An 8,699-nucleotide genomic window follows, 5' to 3' on the forward strand; every position below is an offset into this window, starting at 1 on the left:
AAGCCTGAGCCACTGATGAAATATCCCTCAAAATATTTAATTTACCAGCAGGTGATCCTGCAGAGTGCTAGTTCAGTTTGTTAACAGGTTTATCTGAAGGAATTCTCTTCTTAGAAGAATTCCTGGGATTACCCAGAAAATTGGGAATATAGGGAGCTATAGTTTTATGTCCGCGAACATTTGCTGTCTTGCTTAAGAAATTCAGTGCACTGCTCTTTATTTTTAAATGTATTCAGTAGAAGAAAATTGTGACATTAAGGCTTCTCAGTCTCAAGAAATCTTTATTTAATTTTACTTCCTCCATTTAATATTTCACCACAAATTAACAACCTCAAATATTATGTTATTAACAACTGCATCATAAAAGATAAAATAAGTTTCTTATATACAGTTTTGGTTCCATTTCTGTATGCAACTTAAGAAATATGTAATTTTACTGTACTCAAAACAATGGCAACACAAGGTGTATTTAAGGTGTTTGCTGTAACTGAGTAAACGCTGTAGTGTGTTTTAGCTGGGTGACTATGTTTTAGTGTCTTTTAAGTGTTTCTATCCTTTATCAAAGATAATAATTGATAACTAAAATTCTGGGTACTGGGCAAAGTCTGAGCCTAATAATGGGCATGAAGATTGAGAGTCTTGGTGAAGAGGGCTGAGCAGAACTGTTTGTGGTTGGTTTTTGAAATTATATTCCATGCTTAGCTACTCGCCACAATATCACTGAAGAATTTCCTTGACCATCATATATCTGTAGGCCTCTTGCAGTTTAATCTGTGATTGCAATTCATTCTACAGCTAGGTGTTTCAAGGTCGCAAAATTGAAATTCACTCAGGTGAGAGGGAAAAATGCCCTAAGGCTGGTGACCTGTACAGCGTGTACCCTGCCTCTCGCCCTATGACAGCTGGGTTAGACACATTTGTCTACACATGTACTCTCCAAAGTGAAGTTACTTGAGACATAAAGTTACTTATAGTACCAGTGCTACCTCAAGCAGCAAGTCTTATCAGGTTAGCAATAAGGTGAGGTATTCATAGGAAGACACTGTCAGTTTCTATGCTAAATATATTTCTTTATATCCCAGGTTATTTATTTGCTATGATAATTCCATTATTGTTGACACAAATTTGTTGCTTCCATGCTTCATTTAAACTCTGCAGGGCTCAGGTGTCGCCAGGTAAACTGATTTCACTCATTTGGAAAAACGAGCCTTTAACACAGTCTGGATCATCGCTGACATCTTTGTCCACGCCTCCCCTTCTCTCTACACCTGTGTGTGCTCGCTACACACACAGGTGTGCTGAGAGTTTCAGCTTTTAGCTACCAGAACGGATCGTTATCACCACACTTTGCTAACGGGTGCTGCCATTAGCACTACGATCATTTGGTAACGATGAAAAAACCCCTTGGGAACCAAGGGGTTTTTTAATTCTTAAATCTCTTCTTAGAGACTAAAAACAGAATTGCAATAGAAACTTTGTTCCTGTAGCCACCATTAAACCTTGACTGGGAAACAGATGGAGGCCCTTCATCAACAACCTGATCAACAAGTGTCAACGTGAAGAAAAGAGAACTTTGTAGCTGCTCCATCCACCGCTGTTTATTTCACACAGGGAAAAAGTGCAGTAAAGCTATGCAAGCTAAAATATGCAGATGAATAAGACAAAGGTCTTATCTGATTAACTGATAGAATACTTGATAACTAAAAGAATTGGCATTTGCAGCCCTGGTATGAGATATATTTTTGTTGATGTAAGAATTTTAATCAGGTAACAATTTTATATCAGGGATCACCGAGGTGCGCTGTCCTGCAGGTTTTAGACGCTTCCCTTCTTTAACACACCTGATTTCAAATAAAATGGTTCTTTAATAGCTTGTCAAGTTCTGCACATGCCTGCTAATGACCCATCTGTTTGAATGTTGCATGGGGCTCTGGACAGATCTCCAGATGGTGGCATGACCAACACAAATGAGAGAACCAAGCATTTGTGCTCACTCCTAGAGTCAATTTTGAATGGCCAGTTAATCTAACATGCATGTTTTTGCACAGTTGGAGGAAGCCAGAGAAGCCACCCCTGCTAACTTTAAAGAAGTATAATTCTTCCAAGATATTCAAGCCCTAGTTGATGAAATGTGCTTACTTACAGATAGAAATAATAATAATTGGCCCAATGTTAAAACAATATATGAAATCTCACATTTTCTTTTGTTTGTCTTTGGTTTTTGGAAAAGCTCACAGGTTTAGCCAAACTGTTGAACTGGGTAAGTTTGAAAATGAATATTTGTGCACATTGTTTTTGCATGGATGTTTAAATAGGATAAACAAACCCCAAATAGAAATGCAGCACTTTAGAGAATGGCTTTGAAATTTTTGAAGATGTATACTTGTGTCATACGTTATTGCACAGATTGCAATGCATTTTCGATAGAGGTATAAAAACAGGACTTTGTATGTTTGTTTTAAACTTTTTTTTTAACTTAAGGGCAGGGCTGGACTGGGACAAAAAATCAGCCCTGGCATTTTTGGCTTAGACCGGCCCGCAACTATGTCTTAGAAGCATTTGACACTGTTTTACTCTTATTCAGTGTGGGCATACCTATTGCTAATAATACTTTTATACTTTTTTTTTTTAACTTATTTTAGTAATGCTTAAATTGCAAAGCTTTGACGTATCATTTAGTTTTTAAAAATCTGTTATTTCACCTGCTTGAGGGCTTTTTAAAACATGTTTAACCAGCACAGAGGCTACAAATTCAAACTACTGTGCAGCCTTTCAACACACCTTTAACCTAAATATCTAAAATGCTATGATGCAGCCTGAAATGGACACTTGCTGCTCATCCAACACTTCTCGGCCTTGACCGTTTGCTATTTTATCAGATTAAGGTGCCATGGCTGCCAGATTTGGGGAAGTATGCAAATGTAAATAAATGTTGATATTAATCAATCGCCATTGCTCATCACACTGCTGCTGTCTTCACCTACAGCAGAGTCTGCCCAAGCCTTGAAGGGGACCTAAGCAAGATTTGATTTGGGGCCCCCTTCATACCACTTCATTGTCCCTTGAACTTAATTGTTATTAATGCTGGAGGGTTAAAGTTGATTTTTTTTTTTTGTATATATTACAGTTTCAGCCTTTTCAATTCAATTTTTCAATTCAATTACATTTTATTTATACAGTGCCAACTCACAACAAACAGACATCTCAAGGCACTTTATAGTGTAAGGTAAAGACCCCAAAATAATTACAGAGAAAACCCATCGTTCATCCTAATCTTAAAAATAGAGAGGGTGTCTGTCTCATGAATCCAAACTAGGAGCTGGTTCCACAGAAGAGGGGCCTGAAAGCTGAAGGCTCTGCCTCCCATTCTACTCTTAAGTATCCTAGGAACCACAAGTAAGCCAGCAGTCTGAGAGCGAAGTGCTCTGTTGGGGTGATACGGTATTATGAGCCAATGAAAAGAAGCCAATATGGGAGAAATCTGCTCTCTCTTTCTAGTCCCTGTCAGTACTCTAGCTGCAGCATTTTGGATCAGCTGAAGGCTTTTCAGGGAGCTTTTAAGACAGCCTGATAATAATGAATTACAATAGTCCATCCTAGAAGTAACAGATGCATGAATTAGCTTTTTAGCATCAGTCTGAGACAGAAATATTAGAGTGTAGCCTACTCATTAAATTAGTGTTGTTACAAGTGTACAAATCTGCACAGTTAGAATAGTCTCTTCTTTCTTTTAGGAAATTGGCATTTGTAAAAAAATTAAAACAAACCAGAAAAGTTTCATGACAAATGTGGGTGAGCTTGGGGGGCCCCTGGTGGTCAGGGGGCCCTATGCAGCCGCATATGTCGCTTATGCCTCTGGCCGGCTCTGCCTACAGCCTGTTGCTACAGCATTACTGTTACAGAGGACGTGGAGGCTACAGCAGCGAACATGTCTGTGATCTTTACACATTTTGTAGCATCTACAGTGACACTCTTTAATTTCTTCGCACGTAACTTCTCCGCACCTCCTTTCTGCCGCTTCGGTTTCTCCATATTGCCTCTCCTTTAACACACGCGCTCAACACTGAAACTACTAGCGGGAGTGGTTTCAGTGTTCTGCACCACGCAGAGAAAGGGTGGGGCCGCTTTCATCCTATATCCTGATTGGTTCTGTCCACTGTCTATATTGAAGATGGGCCAATGGGCCGCCCCCTCTAAATTGTGGGCCGGTCTCTTAGAAAAAAAAAGGGAAGAAAAAAAAAAATCCAACGGCATCGGCCCTTTAGGACTGTCGGCCCACCGGGCAAATGCCTGGTACGCCCGATTGCCAGTCCAGCCCTGGTCATTTCTATTGGCGGTTGCTAGAAAGCGACGACCTTCCCTTTACAGCGTAGTGATGGGAATTCCGGCTCTTTATAGAGAGCCGGCTCTTTAGGCTCGGGTCCCAAAGAAGAGCCGGCTCTTTCGGCTACCAAATGGCTCCTTAGATTTTAATTTTTTTTTAAAAATGTACAATGAATTACTAATGTAAAAACATACATTAGGCCTATATCAAATGTTTCTTTATATACTCAACATATAATAGAGTGCTCCAAATACAAATTATAAAACAAAAGATTGGAAATTAGAAAAAACAAAGGCCTTTGAGGAGTTGATCCTGTTTCTCCTGCCTGATGACCTGCCTTGTTTTGTTCTAATTAGACTGAGGGATGAACAATTCATATATGCCTGTGCAGGTTGTTTGTGCAGCCTGCTCGATATTAAATTTAAATTTGCAGTCTACACGCTATCACATTAATCCTTTAACACCAGGCGATGCTGCTGAATCGTGGGTTTCCTGACCTTACTAGCCGCGAACAGCTGATTAAGACATAGGGTCTCACCTCAGAGTGAGCTGGTCAAAGGAACTTGATCGGCTGGCTTTTTACCATAACTCCGCGACCATTCATGATATCGAAAAAATTCAAACGGTTCCCGAAAGCTCAGGAATTACACTTCACAGTCATGTAGTGGTATTAAAGTATTTGTGACCGGAAGTCCGCAAACGCCTCGGCACTTTTGAAGTACGCTGTGTCTTGTTGACATGTTTGGAGGTATGAGACTAAAATGTGTCCAGTCTTCGCTACACTTTGCGTCACTCATTTTCCTCACCGTTCCCGCGTGTAGCCTCTGTGTAACGCGCAACTTTCTCTGGCTCTTTCCTGTCTCCGAGCGCATTTTGCAGGAGCCCCTCCCTCTCTGGTGTTTGTTTACTCACTGCGCAGTAAACAATTCATTCATTCTTGCTTGACACAAAATAAACTTTTAAGATGTTTTCAGGCGAGAAGATAGATGTGTAAACGTGCTCCGACGTTTTCGGAGATGTCCGTTGCCGCTGCTTTAGCAGCCAGCTCGTCTCGCTAGCTGTCAGCTGAGCGGGCCGGAGCGAACAGGTGGAATTAATCAGACCACCAGCAGCAAAAACATTAAAGACAAAGCTCAACAACATGGGAAATAACATGAGCAAATGGGGCTTTAGAGAGGGGAACCGGTAACATTTGTTTACACGTGTATTGTTTTAAATAAGGCTACACATGACTGTCAAGGCTACTGACCTTAACAGGTGGAAATAAATTTAGCAAAACTCATATTAAAGTTTGAGCCAATTTGTTTTTATTTATTATTTTCTATAGTCCAATTTGGGGCCGAGTTATGTAGTGTTTGGCCCAGGTTAATAATAAAAAGAAGAAGAATAACAATAACAATGAAAAGAATATAAAGAAAAATAACTAATAATACAGTAACTAACTGTCAAAACGACCCCCTGTGAGCAAGCACTTGGCGACAGTGGGAAGGAAAAACTCCCTTTTAACAGGAAGAAACCTCCGGCAGAACCAGGCTCAGGGAGGGGCAGTCATCTGCCGCGACTGGTAACTATAAAGTAATTAACAGAACAAAAGTAAATAAACAAAAAAAGAAATAAGTAAATAAAGAAATAAAAGGGAGATCAAAGTCCAGGCATCTTGGCACATGTTTAAGGCTTGAGTTGAGCTTGATTCTGCAGCCAGGGGTGCTGCTGAATCTGCTCCAAGGTGACCCGCTGTTGTGGGTTTCGAGCTAAACAGTGCTTCAAAAAGTTCTGGCAGTCTGATTCGAGAGAGGACAGAAAACAAAGCAAAGATCAGGATGGAAATGGCAGCAATCTTTTGGAACTTGTAAGCAAAATGTTTATACAGTGTCAGCACCAAAACACAGAGATTCTACCAACGTCTCACCTTTGGGCAGGACTTTGTTAAAAGGTCTTTTCCTGCGGACGAAACTAGAGGTGCGAAATTGATATACTCCATTCAGCATTTCGTATAGCAGCTGCCAGACTGTGGTGGGGATAGCCTCATACTTCCCGCGTGTGAAAAAATCTGGAGGGCCGTACGCTGAGGTTCCTGCAATGCACAGACAGAAAGCAAGGATGAGGAACAGGCTCAGACTGAAATCAAAATCATCACTCTGCAGAGCAATGGCTGAATGAAGAGCAGAAGCCAGATGTCATACCAGAGAAGACGGATTGTGGCTCTTCCTGTACTCAGCAGCCACATCCAAAATCTATGATCCGCACTTGCAGGTCACTGGAGCCGGTTTCGAGGAGCAGGTTTTCGGTCTTGATATCCCGGTGGAAGACCCCTTTGGTGTGCATCATTATGGCTGCGTCAGCCAGCTGCTTCATGATGTTCTGAAACACAAAGAGAACAGTCAGAACTGAAGAAGGGACTGATTCCTGTCAGTGTGGCAACTATCAAACAAGCTCTGTGGAGCTTCTCCGGGCTGGACTATATACCTTAGCAACATGCTCCTCCAAGGGTCCACCATTGTTTTCCATGTAGCTGTGCAGGCTCATACATGGGACTGGTCTCTCCATGACCAGAAGGACCTCCTCCTCTAGGTCACACCAGTCTAGTAGTGAGATGGCTGGAGATGTGCCTACTGACAGTGGTTCACCGCCCACTTTCAGCATTAGGAGAACCTCCAGTGGGATCATGTGTGTCTTCCCATTTAAGACCTAAAGAAAGGAAAAGTGAATGAGTGCATGAGGTTTTCTGTCTGGTTTCCTCATAAACAGCAAAGGTACAGGAAGGTGAAACATTTTTAAATGTTTGAATCACTCACCACTTATTCATACTCCACATCTTCTTTTGGGATGTGTTTGATCGCCACCTACAGTTCAGTCAGGAGTATTTTGGTTAGTGCAGGGAATGGTGGCAACATGCACGAGATATAAGAACATATGCGTTATACTCACCGGTAAGCTGTCTGACATTCTCCACCCAGCATAAACGGAGCCGAAGCCTCCTTCTCCGAGCTTGTGAAGTTCCTTGTATGTCTCCTCAAATCGAGCTACACAAACACAGATACATGTTTTACAGTTGTAAATGAGCTGGATCTTATATAGTGTTTTTTCTGTTCTACACTCAAAGCATTTTATACCACATGCCTTACTTCTAATCCCCCTCACTTGCTTACCTATATCTGAATATGTAATAGCGTTATCTTGAGATTAATAAACTGTTTTCACATATGAACTTTGCGAGATATGTTTTCCTTTTCTCACATGTAGGATACAGCAGGAAACAGTTAAATTCAGGCATGTTTGCACAACTAGAAATACTCTGTGTGGTTTATTTGAAGGAGCTGACAGGAAAGAGCGTGCAGAAGGAAGCTGTGAATTCTCGCATCGGCGCACTCTTATTGTTAACATAATTTTTCTTAAACAAAAAGAAAATCCCAGATGCTTCCACAGTATTCCTGTCACCTTCCGACTTCTTTGCACACAGCTTTATCATGGAATGTATCCAATCCTACACATTTGTGTCTGTGTATGTTAGCACTTGCTATAGTGATGTTAAAGAGGGCAGCCATCATGTAAATACTCAGCATTTTGTGACAGTCATAAAAAGTGTCCATCAGCTGCTAAGAAGCTCTGCTTCACATTTAGAAAAAGCCCCTGGAAGCTAAACACAGCTCCAAAACACTGTTGGTGAGACGTCTGTTTGCATCAAATTATTATGATTACTGTTAGTGAAAGTAATTCAGTAAGGGTAAATGTGCCAAGTGTTAGTGGAAAAAGCCTTAAAACCTGCATGCTAATAGAGAATTTGCAAGGTTGACTTAACAGTACAAGCTTAAGCTCGCTGTTAGTGTCTATCACACTTTCAGTTTACCTCTGTTTTGTGTGAATGGGAGGGATGCGCTCCCACTGTCAGGTATGGAGGCTGATGGAGTGCTGCAGCCTGGGGAGGGGTCACAAGCACAAGTTATTTTTTATATACATACAGCTATAACGCATATGTGGAAACATGTAATACAAAAAGCAGAATACATATTAATAGCATGTAAATAGTTTTTCAGTATTCTCTTTTTGTATTAGGTAAATATTGAAATAAAAAGCAAATCATTCATAGCAGGTGTGAAGTATGAGGGAGGAAGCATGCTATAGCCTTCATGCACTGAAGCAGCAAGAAAATACAGCTGTCTGTATTTTGGTGATGTGTATGCAACTGTGTCAGCCATATACAAAATATATAATCAAAGTCTTGTACTCGGATTAGTTGCTGGATAGTTGGTCATAGAGGCCTTAAACTGGTCTGCCATTTGGAGTAAAGTGCTCCTCAAGTCCTCAGTGAATATGATGAGACCTTGTCTGTTGGTGTTATAGTGTTCCATAGATGCTCTTTAGATGCTGCTGATGG

General features: G+C 40.9%; 1 pseudogene; it reads right to left on the reverse strand.

The window, feature by feature from the left end:
• Positions 1 to 5,992: 5,992 nt before the first annotated feature.
• Positions 5,993 to 7,598, reverse strand: LOC115778869 (serine/threonine-protein kinase pim-2-like; annotated as a pseudogene).
• Positions 7,599 to 8,699: the final 1,101 nt, after the last annotated feature.

Source organism: Archocentrus centrarchus, chromosome 4 (genome assembly GCF_007364275.1).
Source record: "Archocentrus centrarchus isolate MPI-CPG fArcCen1 chromosome 4, fArcCen1, whole genome shotgun sequence".
NCBI lineage: Eukaryota > Metazoa > Chordata > Actinopteri > Cichliformes > Cichlidae > Archocentrus > Archocentrus centrarchus.